The sequence below is a fragment of the Miscanthus floridulus genome, chromosome 2 (assembly GCF_019320115.1).
Source record: "Miscanthus floridulus cultivar M001 chromosome 2, ASM1932011v1, whole genome shotgun sequence".
NCBI lineage: Eukaryota > Viridiplantae > Streptophyta > Magnoliopsida > Poales > Poaceae > Miscanthus > Miscanthus floridulus.
Window position 1 is genome coordinate 142,640,632 of NC_089581.1, and position 20,224 is coordinate 142,660,855.

At 39.8% G+C, this 20,224-nt stretch overlaps 1 pseudogene; it reads left to right on the forward strand.

Annotated features, from left to right (window-relative positions):
* Positions 1-3,739: 3,739 nt before the first annotated feature.
* Positions 3,740-19,889, forward strand: LOC136531452 (nuclear cap-binding protein subunit 1-like; annotated as a pseudogene).
* The last annotated feature ends 335 nt before the right edge of the window (positions 19,890-20,224 follow it).

Sequence of the window (20,224 nt, forward strand, 5' to 3'; positions counted from 1 at the left end):
ATAGAGAGAGTGGGGAGGTTTTCTTTGCTCTCGAGGGATGTACAAGGTCCAACAAATGGCCAAGAGAGCCCTCAAAACTGAGCAAACAACTATTTGTAGAGGAGGGGCAAGTTATGGTTGTTGTGGCCTTCCACCAACAAACTGCCCGGGGGCGGTCCGACCACCAGCTCCCAAATGGCTAGCTATCGGACCCCCCCAACGGTCACTTGAAAACCCTCGTCATTAGTCTGGTGTTTTCACTAATAGTCCGATGACCTAAACACAGGATCAATCTGGTATCATCCAGTAAGGTTCCACACCTACAAAATCATCATCGGATTAGTTTGGTGCTAAGTATTGGATTATACTTTAATACATTTTGAACACACAATTAAGCTCTTGAGCTTAGCTCAACCGGGCAGTCCAACCGCCCCTGGTGGCGGTTCAAGTACTAGGTGACTGGCAAGTGGCCTTGGAGAAAAATGGTCTAGCGCATGATCCGGTGCCCTATCGCCACATGGCACCGGACTATACGCCACACAAGTTTGAAATCCAGCAAGCCTCTCGTGCGTGCCACTCCCTTGGTAGTCTGACCGATGGGACTAGCAGCCAAACCGCCAGGTCACCAGAGACTTGGTTTGCCTCCTCTTCTCACAGGCTTTTGCACATAACTTATAATCCAGTGTCCAACCCTAGGGGTCATCGGACCAATCTAGTGGACACAAAATCAACCTGCAACTTCATTTTCAAAGCCTTTAAATCCTCCAAGTGTTCAAACCACTTTGTGCAAGATGTAGGGTCAAGGTAGGGTTGTCAAGTCGGATTTGGATTAAGTTTACTAACATGTGGAGGATAGACTCGAGCTCCGAGGCGAGTTTTGTAGAAGCGACAGAAAAAGAAATTCTCTCTCTTTAATATTAGGTAGGTATAGGTATAAAAATATATATTTTATTGGATGATAGATTGTTTAAGGTTTTGGTTTATTTATTAGAGAAAATAAAGAGTTCAACGATCTATAATACTATATTTATTATTTATTTTCTATTTATAAGAAAAGTGGGAGACAAAAAAAACAAAAAAGGCGCCATGGATCCGTAGGTATATAGATATAGATTAGACTGAATGATAAGTCATTTAAGATTTCAGTCACTATTTATTTTTTCTATTTATTATATAAGTAAAAACGTGAGATAAAAAAGGAGAAACAAAAAAATCACGAAACTATAGGCATAATATAGATATAGATTAGTTTGGACGAATTATTAGATTAAAGAAGGACACACAGATAAAAAGGGAGATTAGAAAAAGAGAAAAAAGACCCATTATACTATATATGTTATTTATTTTTTTACAAGGAAAAGGGTGATAAAAAAGAAAAAAAACAAAGTCACGTATAGAAGTCAACGCGGGGAAGGGAAAAAACGAAATGTCTTCCAAACTGATGGCTGAAACATAGACGAAACGTCTTCTACAGAAAAACTGCCGGTTTCATTTGACGGAGAAAATCGGATGCGGGAAATTTTCCGAAGCCGATGGCCGAAGCCGACCGCTTTCAGTTTTGTTTGGCAGGGCTCAGGCTCCTCTGAAAATAGTTTTGGCTCTAGATTTTTGAAGGAGCTGATGCTATTTTAGAAAACGTTTGGTAAAATGGCTCCTTCGCATTAGACGATGTGAACCCACACCAAGGAGCCGCGCGAAGCTCGTTTTTTAGGCTTCTCCTGCGCAGGCAAAAAATGGCTCCGGCTCTTGACCGGCTCTCCATGTGGAGCCCTTTCCAAAACAGGCGTTTGGCACAGCTCCTATAGGAGCCAGAGCTGAAGCCCTTATAGGAGCCCTGCCAAAGAGGCTCTAAGTTGGACGAAAATTGACAGTGGCAAAAATTTTACCTCTTTATTATTACTAGCATAGCAAATATGTTCGTGCGTTGCAACGGGACTATAATCTTTTATACTATCGACAACGTGAGTGTGGATGATAAAGCTGCGCACTGCCACAACAACTATGACCAAGTGGCTTGAACCGACGACAAAATCATCTCTTTCTCCTTCGCGTAGGGCTTCTAAGGCCCCACTGCTGCGAGCTTTGTGCCCGCTCCCATGCATTATCCGTGCTTGCTCCCGTGCGAGCCCGTGCCTCCTCTTGCCCATGCGTGCAAGCATGCATAGCATGGAGCCGCTGCTCGTGCCTGCTCTCATATGCATGCGCAAGTTTGTGCCGCCACAAGGCGCTGCCGCCTAGGTCTGATAAAAAATCATGAAGGGACACGGAAGAAACAAACTTCAGCAACGGGAAAGACAAAAAGAAAAATAAGAAAAGTAAAAAATGGAACCACAAGGTGCTACCGCAAAGGCCTGCTCAAAAATCACGAAAGGGACACGGAAGAAACAGAATGCAACAATGGAAAAGAGGAAGAGAAAAATAAGAAAAGTAAAAAATGAAAAAAGAGAGAATGAAACGAACACAGAAACAGATGCCGAACAGAAAAGGGAAAGGTTGTTGGAGGGGGAGGCAACGGTGGAGAGGAGGTTGTCGCGGTTGTGAATTAAAAAAGAGAAAAAGTCCCGAACGGATACGGAAAAAACTAGACGGAAGAAAAAATATCACAGGTGACGGATCTCGTAGAAGGTTAGATAAAAAATTATTATTGACAAAATTTTTACGTCTTTAGTGTTAGGTATAGACCTTTTTAACAATATTAGGTATAGAAGTATATGTATATAGATATTAGACATGATAACAAATTATTATATTTATTAAGGTTGATTAGTTGGAGCATCGGCTGATCTAGATCGATTGGTGATGAAAATATCTATTTAAATTTGGAACGAGAAAGAGATCAAAGACACGTACTACTATTTTTGTTATTTATTTTTTCTATCTATAGAAAAAGAGATTAAAAGAAGAAGAAAAATGACCGAACTAAACGTGGGGAGAGCGGAAACGAAAAAAAGAAAAAACAACCGGACACAATGGGCGGACGGCAACACTTCCCACGCGAAAAAACGGACGTGGGTGTTAGTGGACAGGCGGAAACAAAAAAAGAAAAAGGAAAAACAATCTGGCAGTCTGGCTTAGGGCACGGACTGGCTTTCATGGAAAAAACAGGTGCGGGTCACAGTGAATAGATCGGACGAAATAAAATAGTAGCATAAATTTTGCCTTTTTATTAAGAAAGAGATAGACAGAGGTACGACCTAGACACGGAAATTATATGTGTACGATCTAAGCGTGAATCCGGTGGAGATTAGGTGATGGATGAAAAAATTTATTGCAAGAAATTTTACCTCTTCAGTATTATGGCCTGTTTGATACTCTAGCACAGCTAGAGGTTAGAGTTAGTTTTTAGCTCAGGATTAGCCCTGAACTAACTCTAGTCTAAGAGATGTTTGGATAGAAGGGTTAAAATGATAATAAATGTGCTTTCCAAATCATTGGTGCGGGTGAAAGTAGAGAGAAAACAGTGGACCCCACCTCAAATAGCCCCAACTAACCTAAATAATCACCTCTTTGGGGGATAATTTTTTAGTGTGGGCTAGTTGTAAATAACCCACTTTAGCCCTCCTGTTTGGCTACTTTAGGGCTAGTTGAGCTCCAACTAGCTCAAACTAGCTCTAACCCATGGATCCAATCAGGACCTATGTGGTATATATATATATTGTGAAATTATAATAATTTTCAAAAATTGATGGTCAAAATTGAAATATCTGTTTTAGAACCAAGCTAATTCGACACGTGAAAAAAACGGAGGGATTCACAGAATAACGAAATTTTGATGGCAGTTCGAATTTGGTGATCTTTCGATGCTATTTACCCTCCCTCTCGAGCCTCGATCCGCCTCCGCCCCACGCACCCTCTCCTCTCGCTACGCCCACTTCGCCGCCGCGGACGCAATGAGCACGGGCTGGAGGACGCTGCTGCTGCGCATCGGCGACAGGTGCCCCGAGTATGGGGGCTCCGCCGACCACAAGGAGCACATCGTGAGAGCCCCTACCTCTTCCCACCCACTGTTTCCCCCTTCTGCTCTCCTTGCTCTCGGAACCCTAGGTTATCCAAGCGCCGATTTATAGTTGGGATTTTGCTAGTTTAGCTTGGAGCGCTTGGTGTTTGGTTGCCATTGCTGTTGGTCAGAGTGGGTAGGGGGCTAAAAACCCTAGTTACTCGCACAAGAGTCTGAGACCTAGGTTTTAGTATTATATTGGACTGCTGCAGTTTGAGCTGGTTAAAAAAATGTTTGTATGCTTGTACTAAATGCTGCCAGAACAAAAATACTGGTAGAACACTTTACCTTTAGATTCTGACAGAAACTGGGCTTTGGAATTGCAATACAGCCATTTTCCTGATTGTTAGTGGTACTTCCGGACCTTACCTTGGGCTATGCTTATTTCTTCTTCTAAGTATCAGAGCCTCAGTCTTGTGGCTCCTTTGTTGGACGTGGTATATGTAATATTGCTGTTTGATCTAACTAGTAGATTTTATCATGTAGACGAAGCATCACATTTTAATGAGAAATGGTTCTGGGCAGGAAGTAAAATTTGTATGCAAAGTATTATGTTTTTTTGCTTACGCAGCTGAAAGTTTGCACATCTGTTAGTGCAGCCAGTGCATACCAAAAAATTGGAAATGGAATAGTCTGTAAATTCTAGATATACAAATGTGCACTTTGTATTTCTCACAGGTTGTATCTGAACTATGGTTTCGTGGATTGCTGTGCTTCTGTTGAATTTTTTGTAAGTGAATCAGTGATTGTAGTCGATGACTTTATGGTAAAATGAATGTCCCATGAGGTCTTAACTTTTAAGGGCAACAAGTAGAGTTTGTGATGTCATTTTTTTTTACAGAGTGCAGTTTGATTAAATGATTTCACCAGCAAAGAACTGACATGATATAACTAGGGTACAAAATAAAGGTGCATAGCAAATTTCTGCACAGCACATAGTTAGAACAGTGTTCCATTTTGTTGCGTATTTACACAATTACACCATCATATAGTTGTTTCAATGTATGGATATGAATGATATGATTTGTGTAATTTATCTAACATGTTCTTATCAAACATTTGCTTCATAGGAAACTTGTTATGGTGTACTATCCCGAGAATTTGAACACTCCAGCGACGCAATATTTGAGGTCAGTATGCAGCAGTCGAGCCTGTTCATATATTATTGTTCCTATTTTCTAATCTGGACCTTTTTGCTAGTAGTTTATAACGAGTAATTCTTACTGGGCTGCTTCCAGATGTACTCCATTAGCTAAGCCAATTTTTGAATTTCATAGAGTAACTAAGATTGGGGTTGTCCAGATCGCGACAAAGCTGGAACTTTTCCCAAACGATCAGATCATATCATAGGATCAAGAATGTGCAACAGACACCTTTTGCCACATCGATGATATCAGTGAGCTTCAATTTGTTTTCACATCCATAACTATATACCAAGCCTTTTTGCCACATTTGCAAGCCACACCGTCGTTCTTAAGGCTAGCAACTCAGCATGCCACCTGTAGGTTGGTCTGTTGTACCGGCATGGTGACACTGGTTCCTAACATTCGTGCGAAATAAAACTAAACATGTGAACGCAATCAATGCATTGCTTACACTTAGTGTTTTGTGCAAATGATACCATTTTCCATGGTATATTGTGCAACTTATTCTTAACTGCTGGAATTTGAAAGTAATTCTTTAAATAAATTCAATTAACTAACCACACCAGCTTATTTTATTTCAACTTGTCTCCAATAAAACTCAATTAAATTTACGAAAGAAACAATTTAACTGTTCAACATAATAAATGATATTTGGTTATAAAATATTTCATAGTTCATAAATGAGCTAAAAAAAGCATATTAGACAAACAGCGCTTATAAATTAATATAACAGTATGAGATCCAGTCCGGTCTTAGAACCGACCCCATGTCATGTCAGCTTTGTGGGATTGTAACACCAATCTGTATCTTGATCATGACAACATTGTGAGCGAGTGCAGACTATTCTTTTCTGCCAGTGAATATAGATACGAAAAATGTATGCAAAAAAATATTTTCCAGTTGCTGCATGCTTTACTTTTTCTGTGCCTGGGAGGCATGTCTTCGTATAAAGCTGAAGTACCTTGAGGTGCTAACTGAAACTTTTTCTTTGCCCGAGCAGTTTCTCCTTCAGTGCGCAGAACAATTGCCTCACAAGATTCCTTTCTTTGGAGTTCTGGTATGCAAACATTTTTACTCTAAAGCTTATAGCATATTGCTTTTATGTTCTCTTTATTTGCTAAAATTATGTATGGAGCAATTATGAATATAATGTTCACTTGTAACTCTACTCATAATTCCCTTTATGTGTCCATAAGATAGGACAACAAATACTAGCGTTATCAAAGCAAACTCCAGATGCCACATTTCATCCCTTTATACTTCGTAAGTGTTAGGGAGTTATTCTATTGTACTTTTTGTTTAGGTCACTAGCATAGTGATACAGCATGATCAAGTTGAGATTCTAGGATGGTGGTTTACATGGTTTTTTCATGGATCTTGAGAGAGGACATCAATGTTCACTGACGTTTCAGTTCATAATTTCCTACACTTCTGACTTCTGAGTTCTGAGATTGGCCTTACTGACCTTGCACGTAAACAAAATGTCATAACCTGTCTTTTTCATTTATGAATATGCTTTCATTGTTGTTTGCTGCTTCTGTATGATTGTTCGTTAACTGTTACAGCCAAAGGGCCTCTAGTCCAGTTGGTCAGAGTACCCCGGCGGCACTCCTCAGGTCCTGGGTTCGACTCCCCGTGGGAGCGAATTTCAGGCTGAGGTTAAAAAAATCCCCTCGTCCGTCCCATATCCAAAGCACTGGGGGGGGGGGGGGGGGGGGGGGCACCGGCCCAATTTCTCACTTGGACGACGGAAAGCCACCGTGTAAGGGTGGGGCGGGGGTTTTCTCGGCCTGGTGAGAAGGTCTTCTTCTTATTTGGAATGCTATGGGGGCAGTCTTAACCCCTTCAGGCCGAGTTCGTTAACTGTCACATAGCCTCTATGGAGGTTGCAATGCCACTGCCAAATGTATACATTTTTTTTTGGAGAAACTAATGGCTAAACATGTTCTCTTCTCATCCTTTCCATATGTATGCTGGAATTAGCAAATATTCTGAATGGTGTGTATATTTACATGCAAAAGAGAAAAAAATGCAAGATGCAACACAGATTAAAACACACTGTAAACACGGTCATGCTCATGTAATGAGACAGACCAATATTATCAACCAGAGGACATCATGAGACAGTTATGGGCAAGAAAATTAGCAAATGCTTCTAAGTTTTTCTGTTTCCTAACCAAGCTAGTCCATAGTTCATGATGATGTGATTTAACAACACTTTTGGTCCTAATGTTATTGATGTATTATATATACAATTAACTTCAGAGTCTATTTCTGGATCCATGGTATATGGTATTTATTGTAAGAACAGGATTATAACCTCATGGATCATGTTTAATAAAGCTAACTCTTTTGGTTGTACTTTTTTTAAAAAATCTCAGATTGGTTTGATAAACTTAGAAAACGAAGACTTCACCAAGGCTATTGTAGATACCACACAGGCTAACCTACAGGTACCATTATTTGTACATTACATAAACACACTGTTAAATTTGTGATTACCATAGCTTTAATAGTGACTGATGCCTTGATTGCAGGATGCCTTGCACAATGAAAATCGTGATAGAATTAGGATATTGCTGCGATTTCTCAGTGGTCTGGTAAGTAAAATGGCTTGTTTGCTTTGATTTTTTATTTATATCCTTAATTGCTCATTTCCTATATATCCTTAGTTGCATCGCTTGTAATTTCACTGTGTGGCATGCTGTTTTGTTTTGAACTGACAATGATCTGCATGCATAATTGTCCGTTTGTAATAGGTATATTATAATTTGAAAAGGTCTTTAGAGGTATACTGTGACTACCAGTTTCTCTTTACAATATATCATCAGTTGCTACAAAACCAGTCTGTTTGAAATACGAATCTATTTGTGTAACTTTTAGACACTAAGCATGCATATAATTTGACTGTTGGTCTTATGAAGTTTGACCTTTTATGCCTAACTGAATTGGGGGAGTACTGTTTATGAGGGGAAACTCCTACTGTGCCATGGAAGGCTGTTAGTTGTTGCTAATCCTCTTGATGCTCAACTAACTTGGGGGATTGAATGAGCTGAAATTCTGTTCAGTCGCAGTGTAACTTCATGAATAGCATGCTTCTTAAGGCGGTAAGGTGAGGGCGTGGCGAGCCACCCCCTTCCATATGCCTAGGCGTTTAAGGCGTACGGCGAGGCCATACAACGCCTTGATATATAAATAATGCACTAGAATTTAGAAGCAAATTTTACATTAATATTGCCAATTCTTAGCATGTAATACCATAATAATAAGTAATGCTACTAGAGTGCTAGTGCAAAACATAAAGTAGCAAAATGGCAAATCTGAAATATCTCAATAGCAACAAATTAGTCTCTAATGACATAACACCTTTATTACTAGTGCTGCTTAGTCTAGTTGACGTGATTAATAGTAGTTCACAATTTCACACTCCACATTACAAAATATAAGACAATAAGTAGTGCACAAGAAAAACCAGCATGCACAACCCATCAAGCTGTAAGATTAAGCAAGCCAAGCCAAGCCAAACACAAACAAGCACCAGAGCAGAGGAAACACAGGTAACATAACAGAGGGAAGGGAAGACCTGGGCACTGGGCGCTGACTTCGGAGAGAAGGGGAGAAGTAGAGTCACGGGCACGTGGAGATTGGCGGAGAGGCACAGGGTCGCGCTGTCCACTCGGCCGCACGTGGGTCGACGGGGATCCGGCTCTACTAGTTCTAGGTTCCCTCTTCTCTTCCCTTCTCTCCTCTCTTTCCTTCTCCCTCTGACCCTCTCTCAATTGGCGTGAATGGATGGGGGCACCTCCTCCTGGGAGGTGTAGGCACAGGGCGCGTGACTTCCCGCACGCGTGCAATTCCCTCGTGTTTGCCGCGAGTGCAACTCCCTTGCGTTTCCTGCCTGCCGCTTTTTCCTCCTGCATGTGGCGCTTTTCCTCCTGCGCTTCCGCATCTCTTCGCGCATGCGGCGTCTGCTTGGAGTCGCCCGATGCCTTGTCGATGACTTGGTGCTGGAGGCGACACCATATGCAGGAAAGCTGTGGCGAGCCTGGTGCTCCGGTTGAAAAACCGCTCGGACGCCTAGGCGACGCCTTAATAACCATGATGGATAGTCAGATGATAACTTTGTTTTAGAATATGCACAATCAATATATTTGGACTTTGACTGATAAATGATAGCAAGAGCAGAATTGCATCGAAACATACTTTTATATCATTATATTTTTTTTAGTAATGACATACTACTGCAGTTTTTTTTTTCACCAAAGTTATAAGTACCTATGGTTCACAACACTTCTTTATAGTTGGGCATAAGAATTAAGGAGTTAGGTAAATGACATCTTACCCTCAATTAATATTCTCTAAAGTGTGAATGCATGCAAAAAGAGGTTATTCATTGTTCTAATTAAGGAGGGGTAAGGCTGCGAACAGCAAGCTGAAGTTGCCTAGGTATTCTAGAACAATATGTATTTTGAAGATTGCGAAGGAGGGTAAAACAATTTTTTTGAACCGGAGGGAATATCAATTGTAATAGAAATCAGGAATACCAAATGCTTGTTGTAATATTTTTGTTTGGCCAATAAAAACCATATCTATGTATCAGCCATCTCATTCTTCTGCCTGCTTGATGTGCTCCAGCGATTCTTTCATGGACCTCAGCCATTACCAATAAAGCCCCCCTTTACCTTCTCTTTCTATTCTATAAAAAGGCGAACATCTAGGCCCGGTTGCCTTTCTATGAAGGCGCCCTTGTGGACATTTTGATATTAAGGAAGCCATATTTCACAATAGCAGCTCCGAGAAGCTGGGCTTAGGGTGTGACTCCTGTGGTCGTTTCAGTGACTCAATTAGCTGGCTTCCCCCTGTAAAATTTATATTACATGTATAGAATGCACTCAATGTGTACTAGCTTGCTGGCCATTCATTTTTATGTATTACATATAGCTCCCTGAACCTAAGTTTTTGTTTTTGTTTTTTGAGGACCAGGTTCACTCCTGTTTCTATCAGATTGTGTTCTTTGGCCAAAAGATAAAATGGCTTTATATATCTTGGCCATCTTGTATACCCTAGCCATTATTTCACTCATTTTTGGCTTCTACATCTTAGATAGAAGTGGAAGCCCTTCTGCTCCAGCTCCTAGGATGTGCTTATTTTCATTACATATTAGATATATTAGTATCTTTTAATTAACGTTGTTTGCCTTTATAACCTTATGTATAGTTTGTCATTGTTTGATTTATGGCCCTAAACTATGCATTGGGTGAGCAGGTTGTTTAGGATAATGCTGCCATCATATTAGGTTTTGAATTTGCCATCTCCTATTGATACTCTTGTTTGAGTTTAAATCAAATCAAATATGGGAAACATGCTTTCAAAACCTCTCTCACACAAAGAATGTAGGGATTTCATTCTGATCTTTTTATTGCATGTCAGATATTTTTTCTTATATTGAGACCCTTATTATGCATATATTGTGGTTATAAACATATTATATTTTTGCTGCTTGTTTACTATTTTACTCTATTAACGGAAATGTAAATCTTATTTTTGTTAATACTTATATGTAGATGTGCAGCAAAGTTGTAGTTCCAAGTTCAATCATCGAGACATTTGAGACCCTATTATCATCTGCTGCAACAATATTAGACGAGGAGACTGGCAATCCTTCGTGGCAACCACGTGCTGACTTCTACGTTTATTGTATTTTGGCTTCACTTCCATGGGGTGGTCCAGAATTGTTTGAGGTAACTTCGATTTACTCCTGTCATTAGCTGTTTAGATGAATCTCCGTTGTCCTGTGTTGCGTCTCACACGCAAAAAGGAGAATATCGTGTTTGTGTCACTGTTCCATACCCCCCCACCCCACCCCACCCCCAAGATGGTATGCACACGTGCTAGATTTTGATGGCACGGCGAGATCTGTCTTGAAGTTTGACATGCACTTGGAATTTTTGAATGGTTCTAAACTTCTAATAGATGAAGTAGCCTATTAGTGTTATCCAATATCCAGTTGTGAGTTTGTGACATGTTTGTGCTTGAGCTTGCCAACTCTACTTGTTGGCAAATCGAGCAGCTTGTTGACTAATCTTGTTTATTCAAGACTTGCTGTGGCTAGCTGCTTAAGTTGCTTCTCTTTGGCATGTGGCCCAGTAGAGCAACCGTTCTATGTCCCAGCAGAGCAATATACACAGGGGAGACACGTAGAAGAGAATCATGGAACTTCTGTGAAATTATTTACTAGAAGATTTATTAGATGGTAGCTCGTTGATGACATGTACTTATGTACCATGCAGCAAGTTCCGGATGAGTTCGAGAGAGTTTTAGTTGGTATACAGTCTTACATAAGTATCAGGAGGCATTTTGATGATATTGCTTTCTCAGTCTTTGAGACAGATGAAGGCCACTCTCCTAACAAAAAGGTAATGCTAATCTTCCTGAATGAACGGACCAGAAGCTTGTTTATTTCTTGATTCACTTAAAATCTTATGTGATATCGAGGGCGTGTTTGGTTCCCACGTTGGGAAACACACCTGGGCCTGGGGTTGGATGTGGCTTCCTGGCAGAGCTCCCTAGGCGAGGTCTCAAACTAAACACGCCCTTAGTTCAGTATTAAAGGCTAGTCCTTTGCAGGATTTCATGGAAGATCTATGGGAGCGCATTCAAGTTCTTTCCCGCAATGGATGGAAAGTTAAAAGTGGTATGCAAAGACAACCTTTTACTCTAACCGTCTGTTTCAATGGCAGTTTGTATGCAAGCTGCAAACTGATATTTGGTCATTATTTCATAATATTTCCATTGTGGATAGAACTCTTAAACTTTTTTTTTGAATTTTAAAGTATTTATCTTTTTGTCAAGTCTCAAGTTACACGCTTCACTTTATGTTTGCATTCTTATTATGGCTATGGACTGGAATCCAATTACTTTCCTGGCAGTTCCAAAACCCCACCTGTCATTTGAAGCTCAGCTGGTGGCCGGAAAATCACATCGTCTTTCCCCTATAAGTTGCCCTCCACCCATTCCCTCGCAGTCATCTTCTGAAATGTTAAAAGGTCAGGAGAAACATGAAGCCGATATGAAGTATCCTCAGAGACTTCGTAGACTCCATATCTTTCCAACGAATAAAGCTGAGGTACTTTGTAAATTTATGATTTAGATAGAAACACTTCGATCATTGATCATTTATTTTTTAATGCAATCTGACCTGATATTGAACTGCTTCTGTTTTATTTATTTATTTTAATGCTCAGTTCTGTGTACTACCTCCGTTCCAAATTATAAGTCACTTTGGCTTTCTCCTAAGTCAAACTTCTCTAACTTTGACCAAGTTTATAGATATATATATTGGCACCTACAACACCAAATAAGTGCACTCTCAAGACATAGTGCATGGTGGATGGAATAAAACTAATTTAGTGCTGTAACTGTTGGCATATTTTTCTGTAGGCTTGGCTAAAGTTAAAGAAGTTTGCCTTAGGACATAGTCAAAGTGACATAATTTGGAACGAAGGGAGTATGATCTAAAGAGGATATGTTTCTTGATATTTTGTGCTGAGATCCTTCTTCCATTTCTTGCCAAATTCTTGCTATGGGTTCAAGCTAGTCTGGTATACTGGTACTAGCTGCTCTACATTCAATATTCAACTAGAAATTTAAGTGATACACATGAAATAATTTGATAGGATGTTTCCTAATCTGCTCCTTTGGCACCTGAAACTACTATCTTGTGAATTCTTTAATATTACATGGACTTTAGCAATTGGCCTATTGGCCTGATAAGTTGTTCTCTCTTGAAACATAATATTGTGTGAAAGTAACTCTGCTTCTTCATCCTGGGGAATTCAGTCAAATAATGTGGAAAATATATGTTTTGCAATTATATATAAATGTTCCTTCATTTGTGTATACTGGTTTTATCACCTGGACTTCAGAGGGGACTATGTGATGGGTGTTTAACAAAAAATGAATCTATGCATATTGGCTTCAATTATACTTCAGTGAAATCCAATCTTATTCTAGTTTCTGTATTACTCATTTGTTGTAGCTATATTCTACTACAAATAAGAATATAAGATACTATCAAAGTTCAGCTAGGCGCTAGGCGACTTCTAGGCGATGACCCATAGCCTAGAGCCTAGGCGAGCTTAAGCGAGCCTAGGCGTTTTAAGGCGTTTTTCTAGGCGTTTTGTATATATACTAATATACATATATTATCTTCTAAAAGAAAAAATAAACAGCTGAAATAGTGGGTTTAGATAGATTGAAAGGCTGGCTTAGAGAGATAGAAAGGCCCAAATGGCAACAGTCCAGCCCATCTCCCACTCCAGGTCTCCAACCTTATCCTTCTGTTCGGTCTCCCACATCCTCTGCTCGACGCCGCTTCCTCTGTTCGGTAGCCCGCATCAGCCGCTGCCTCCGCTTCCTCTCCCTCTCCGGCATCTCTCTCTCCTCTAGTGCGTGCCCGCCCCCGCCCGCACACGCGCCCGCCCCTGCCCCGCAGCTCCTCCTCCTCTACCGGCGATCTCCGCCAGAAGCTCCTCCTCCCCCACCGGCACCGCCGACGAGCTGGCGCCGCCTAAGGGTCCGCCTACCCCCTAGGCCAGGTAGGACCCCCCCCCCCCGCCTGCTGCCGCCCGCACACGCCCATGCACGCGCCCGCGCCCGCCGCCGCTCTCAGCTCCTCCTCCCCCACCGGCGACCTCCCGCTGCGACCTCCCCCACCGGCGACCTACCTCCTTGCGCCTGGATGTCCGCCTACCCCCATAGGCCAGGCGGGAACCCATTGACTAGCGGCTAGTCGCGCCTAGGCGCGCCTAAGGCGTCGCCTTTTTGAACTTTGGATACTATAACTATACCTTATCATATGGCAATTGTTCTTCGTGTTTTGCACATCTAATCAGCTGCTGTTGATTCACAGAACATGCAGCCTGTAGATCGTTTTGTTGTTGAAGAATGCATTTTGGATGTGCTACTTTTCTTCAATGGATGGTCAGTTTGTACCCTTTGATTTTTTTAAAAAAAAAACGTTGAATGTATTTTATTATCACACTCTTGTTGAATGTTGATACCAATATACGTGCTTCAGAGGATATTGCATATCTGGTACTCAAGTGTATCCATGGAAGATATGTCTGATATCAATTAGTTGTTAGATTTTGCTTGTCTGTGTAAATATGCATTAGTGGTTTCAATTTGGGTGATTAACACTGAGAGGGCCTATGGAGGAAGCTAAACTGCAAGCTTTGAGATTCAGTGATGCTAAACGACTGGCTTTCTCTCTTTGTATAGACTCCCTAGCTTAGTTTCTTCTTCTTCCGTCATCCTTAGACCTGTTGCTCTTTCTGTTTTGGTGTCTGTTGTATAGTTGTACATGCTTGTACTTTTTCCTCATTTTTATTTTATAAAAAATCTTACAGTGGGGGCTTCCCCTGCTGTATTCTCGCTCAAAAAAAACATTGAGAGGGCCTGCAATGCTAGCTAAGCAGCTATGTGGTTTATTTTTGTGCTTAGTGTTTGGATCATAATCCATGTTTTATGTTTACGGTGTATAGGAGATCCTGCATGATCCATTGCTGGCTGTGGTTACTTTTTGTGCTCAGTGATGGCTATAACTGGTTTTCTTTTTCTAATCATGTATAAGTAAAAGAATTATGTTTTGAGACTGAGACAAATGTACTGGCATACTAATATTCATGGCTGTGGTTTCCTTTTGTGCTCAGTGATGGCCATAACTGGTTTTCTTTTCTAATCATGTATAAGTAAAAGAATTATGTTCTGAAACCGAGACAAATGTACTTGCATACTAATACTCATTGTTTAGATGTTTGACCTGGTAGATCCCATGGCATTCTATGTTTCATGAATGGTGGATTTTTTTTAATATTTTAGTGTGGTAATGCTAATTTATTCATTTTCTGAGTGACTTTTTCATGCTTGAATTTTCTTTATGGCTATAGCTAAAGCTGTTAAATTTTCTGTAGTCTTTAATGTGAAAGGAATCTGATCCTTAATTTAGCATGACATCTCAGGAACATCCATTGAATTTTATGTTTATGATCCATTAATTAAGTGCAGCTTGCTTACTGATTCCATCTTGTCTATGTTTTTCTTTGAAAGTTAGTCGGAAAGAATGTGCATTTTATCTGGTCAGCCTTCCTGTGTCATTTCGCTATGAATACCTGATGGCAGAGACCATATTTTCACAGGTATTATTTTGTCATTTTTAATATTGACTTATTTGGGTTCAAAGTTAATACCTGTTTTTTTATACCTGCGTTCATACGACGTGAACTGTATTGTTTCATTCTACTCGTTTGTCTAAACCACTTGTTGTTTTTATCTGCATGCATCCAGAACAATAATGGAGTTAACCAATAAGTTCTGGTTTAATGATTGTATGCCTATCTTTATAATGCTGCTTCCAATAAGCATTTAATAGGGTGTTTCGTAGAAAACGCTGCCTTGGGTTGACGTATAGTTACACTTGCAAGCACAATTCTCTAAAAATCTGCTTTAGACTGGAGCGACTAGTTGGTACAGAAAGAATATTTTATCCTCTTGCTATCAGACAATCAGTGTAAGAAAGTAGTTAAACCGCAGGGTATTTGTTGCCAAACTTAAACAATGCTTCCCAAGTCCCTGGCCAAAAAAGAGGGGAAACCCTGAATGAATTATAAGTCTACTGATTTTCAGCTGGTCTTGAAATAATTTGTGGCTCTGTGCAGCGTAGTCATTACTGTGGAAAATAGGTGGTCCTAGGCTACTTTCCAACCTGGATACTTTAATTGCCACGGAGTTAATGGATTTAGAAGCATTTGGTACATTCTGTCTTAGGAGTTATTTGCCTAGGATATGCTACAGAATTTGTGCATGCTGTGTTGCATTTTGAGGTTCTCTTTACCCTGTACTTGGGATAGTTTTGGTGTTCTTATGGTAAATAGTTTTCTAACGTATATTCTCTTGCAGCTACTATTGTTGCCGAATCCACCATTCAAGCCAATTTACTATACATTGGTTATCATTGATCTTTGCAAGGTAGACCTTTCATATATCTCCTTGACAGATGCTGTTTGTCTGTCTGTCTGTTACAGTAGAATGTACGGCTGAACCTGCAATGCTCATTTCGCGAGCTTTTTGAAATTTGGGTTGAGTATTTGAGTTTAAGTTTGACCATGCAATTATTTATTTACTTTTTTGCTGCATCACTACATTATGCTACAGATGTTCTTCGATTGTCACAACTAAGCATAGTTATGAAAATACCACAATAAATTTCACTATCAACGCTCAATGCCCCTCTGTTAATGTTATCTACATATCAGATTCCCATTGCATTGCTTACATCTCAAGAGACATGTTTATATTTTTATGTAAATAAACTTCACTTTTTTTTTGTGAAAAGTGAAAACCATTGTGCTCTAGATGTCTCAATTGGATGGTTCTAGTATCAATGTGAACATGGGATGAGGTGGTCGTCTGAAGAGTTAAATTTATCTACATACATTTTTCATTAGATGCCTTATGTTTGTAGCAATTTTTTGCTCCAGTACCTAAACATGAAAATGAACCTGGCATGTTAGAAAATTTTATCCACCAATGTTTTCTTATCCCTAGTGATAGATTTTTTAGCTTCCAAGGATATATTCAATTTGAGCCTCACCACATTAAGGTTTATTTCAGGCATTACCAGGTGCGTTCCCTTCAGTTGTGGTAGGAGCAGTGCATGCTCTTTTTGACAGAATTAGTAACATGGACATGGAGTGCCGCACCAGACTTATACTATGGTTTTCACACCACTTGTAAGTTGATCGTTATTTAGGATTTCTTCTTTGTGTAATCATTATTTGACTATTTGCATTTGCTTCATGTTGTCTGTTGATTGGTACATTCGTCTTACATGTTCAAAATATGACTCCCAATAATCAGCACAGGAGCTTGTAATAATTAATAAAACATCATATGCATCGTTAATACAGCTCGCGCAAATGGATCCAGAACATATTGTTTCGTTCAAATAGTTGGTGGTTGTTACTGAATTGTAATGATATTCCTCTGCTTCTACAGGTCAAATTTTCAATTCATTTGGCCTTGGCAGGAGTGGTCTTATGTCAAGGACCTCCCAAAATGGGCTCCACAGCGTGTTTTTGTCCAGGAAGTGTTGGAAAGGGAAGTACGCTTGTCGTACTTTGAAAAAATCAAGCAGGTTAATCTTGTGCTATTAGCCATTACTTACCAAGGAGGGTTTCCTTTTGCACTATGTTGATATGCATGCTTTTTAAAAAAAAAACAGAATTAATAGGTATCTTGCATCACCTTTTTTTTTTTGCAGAGTATTGAGGATGCTGCTGAGTTAGAAGAACTGCTACCCCCAAAAGCTGGGCCTAGCTTCAAATTCCATAGCGATGAAAGCAATGAAAACACCAATGGCCAGAAGTTATCCAAGGAACTTGTTGGCTTGATTAGAGGAAAGAAGACTACACATGATATTATTTTATGGGTGGAGGAACAAATAATTCCAATAAATGGTACTGAATTTGCACTCGATGTTGTTAGCCAGACACTTCTTGACATGGGTTCAAAAAGTTTCACCCATCTTATCACTATTTTGGAGAGATATAATAAGATAATCTCTAAGCTATGTCCAAATGAGGAAATGCAGCTACTCTTAATGAATGGAGTCAGTGCTTATTGGAAGAACAGTACCCAGATGACTGCTATAGCTATTGACAGAATGATGGGTTATCGCCTGGTATCCAATTTGGCTATAGTCAAATGGGTTTTTTCTCCTGCCAGTGTTGAGCAATTTCATATTTCTGATCGACCATGGGAGGTGCATCCGTTGTCCCTACAATTTTGCATTCATTTATGGTAAAAAAGTAGTACATATATAAACCGAATAAAAACAATATTTAAAGAGGTCAACAAATTTTCATTATAATTGTGAAAGTGATTTTTATAAAATGGGAGTTCCGTTTTGTTTGGATGCATATTTATGGTGATTTGCATCCCCTTGATGCTTCTTTTGCCACTGTAGCCCATTATAACTAAATTCCTCATCTTTGGTTTGAATATATCTGATTGAAATTTCTCCATCAGATTCTTAGAAATGCTGTCAGTAAAACATACAATCGGATCAGTGACCTCCGAAAGGAAATTCAATCACTCAAGAAAGGTCTTCAAGTTGCTAAAGAGGCTAGTGCAAAATCCATAAAGGAGCTGGAGGAGGCCAAATCAGTGCTTGAGATTGTAGAGGGGCAACCTGCACCAGTTGAAAGACCAGGTAGGATAAGGCGACTCGAATTACGTGTAAAAAATGCAGAGGACGAGGAAATAACTATTGAAGAATCTTTAGAAGTGAAGGGAGCTTTCCTTGCTCGGGCTCTTGAAGAAAGCAAGGTGCATTATTTGTTTTTGTTAGATTTTTTATTGATTTGTATGTGCATTGATATATTGATATTAATATTGCTTAATCTCAGTATTTTGTGGAATACTTTACTATCATGGAGTTCTATCCTTTTACCCACTTATTGGTCTGACTATTTGGTTTGACAGGACTTGCTTAAGTTACTATTTAAGAGCTTTGTTGATGTGCTCACTGAACGTTTGCCGCCTGTCTCTGTTGATGGAGAAATTCCTAATCTGCGCACTGGAGATCAAAGTGTAAATTTTGCACCTCAAGATCCTGAAGCAGCAACAATGGATATTGACAATGAAAATGGGGCAGATAACAATAGGTCAGTCTGATATTCAGGATTGCACCACTCATAGAAGTATAAACTGCATTTTCTATCTTGGATTGGAATGTTACACTAATGGGGTTTCATTACGAGTTAGGTTTTGCTGTCTTCCACATAAACAACAATTTTGCAGTTATGTTCTTTCAGATGATAGGGCAAATTTCGTATATTCAGTAGAGTATCTTAACTTCTCGAAACTAGTCCAAATGTGCATTTTCCTAGATAAAGTAATTCGTAAGGTACGGAGTGTCAAAACAGTGTCATATGACTGTCACTGATCACAAGCAATGGTATTCCAGGAGTTGGTGTTAACATCCAGTTATATACAGATTGGATATTTTAGTAGCTATATTTGCCATTCTCTTGTTCTGAATTGCTAACTCGTGCACCATCTTTACAGTGAACCGAATGGGCGAAACACAAAAAATGGATACAATGTTGGAGAGCTTGAGCAATGGTGTCTCTGTACACTGGGTTATCTCAAGTCATTTTCCCGCCAATATGCAAGTGAGGTTAGATTGCTATCTCTTATTGGAGGATCTCAATACTTTTATATGAAAATCTTGTTGGAAGCTGCCTAGTGTAATTGGCAAGGGCCAATTCCTTATCTCATATCAAATGATCTCTTGCATGTCCAGCAATGGTAATGGACATGATAAGGTGTATCAGAGCCAAATATTAAGATTGTATACTGAAAAATTGCTCTTGCCTTTACAAAAGCTTTACTTGAGCACATCATTTCATTGGCTTCTGACCTCACACTGATCATTTATCATTTATGATGTCGGGTACAGATTTGGTCAAACATTGCAATGTTGGATGAGGAGGTCTTCGTTGGGGATGTTCACCCACTTATCCGAAAAGCTGCTTTCTCTGGTTTGTGCAGATTTACCAATGAAGGGTCTCATCCTTGAATTTTTGACACCCTACCCACTTCCTTTCTAGAACGGAGTGTATTTGACCTGTATGATACAGAAGACAACTTTTAACCTTGTTTAACTAATCAGATAGGCATGAAGATTTCTCCTTGATTTCTTATGGGTTTTTCCCCTTCCCCTTGTTTCTGTCTCTTAAGGAAAATTTGTCTTGTAACTTTGGCTCTGGAAGTAATATCCGAGTATGCTTGGTTTGATGTTAATTTTACCTGAGGACTGGGGTTGATATATTGATGACTGATCCTATTATCAAGGGAATTGTCAACGATCTGATAAAACTGTTAAAAGTCACGTATACTTTCCTCTCCAAGTTACGAGTCACTTTTTTGTCCAATGGGAGACATCATATCTCAGTTTCCAAGAGTTTCAGCATGAGTCATATGGATATATATGGTGCGATGGAACCCTGCCCAATGGATCGGCCGAAAGCTTAAGCGG